Raw genomic sequence first — 857 nt, forward strand, 5'->3', positions numbered from 1 at the left:
TCCAAGTGCTGAATATATACAAACATTCAGTACTATTCAATACTCAGCACAATACTATTCTTGCAGTACATAGAATATAGGATGCAGGCCTATACAATATACTCACCTTACTCAGTTTTTTTTTACAGAATTGCAAAATTGTTTACTCAATACAATATACTTTTTTTCTGTAATGTTCTGGATGCTGTGTTCTCCATTTTTCTCTGTAGTGTCTGATGAATGCTCTGTAGTGTTTTCTTTATTGACTCGTGTGTGTGTGATCTGAGAGCACCGTTTGATTTTGAGTGCAAGTGAAATGGTTTTGCAGTGATTGATTGATTTTGATGGAAGAGTCAGAGGTTTCGTGAATTTAGTTTGAGTGTTTGGATTTGTGTTTAAGGTTCTGAGAAAATGAGCGATGGTTTCAAGAAATGTGTTTTAGCAATTCAGAAAAACTAATCCATTATTTATTTATTTCTGTACTGAGAGTATATTCCAATGTGTGTTTACTGTATATTCAGTTTGGTCTTTGAACTTTTCTCTTGTAGTGCTTTTCATCTACTGTAAGATATCTTTACAGTAGTGTAATGACAGTAAACGTTTCTTAAAGTTTATTGCTGAATTTTAGTGTATCTGCACCCCTCTCTTTATGTTGTATACTGTAACAGTCATTGACTAGCTAAAGGATTCCTATTTCCCAAAAGGCGGTTTTTGTAACAGTGTTTTGAATTGATCTCACTAGTGTTCTCTAGGCAGGAAAAGAGTCTGTGTATTTGACAGGTTTGTGTGTCATCTGAGGTCAACGTTTGAGTCTGACAAAAGAGAACATGTTTTTGACTAAAGTATTTGATTTTGACCTGGAAGTTTGAAGTTTGCAC

The sequence above is a fragment of the Sinocyclocheilus rhinocerous genome, unplaced genomic scaffold (assembly GCF_001515625.1).
Source record: "Sinocyclocheilus rhinocerous isolate Xijiao unplaced genomic scaffold, SAMN03320098_v1.1 scaffold497, whole genome shotgun sequence".
Lineage (NCBI taxonomy): Eukaryota > Metazoa > Chordata > Actinopteri > Cypriniformes > Cyprinidae > Sinocyclocheilus > Sinocyclocheilus rhinocerous.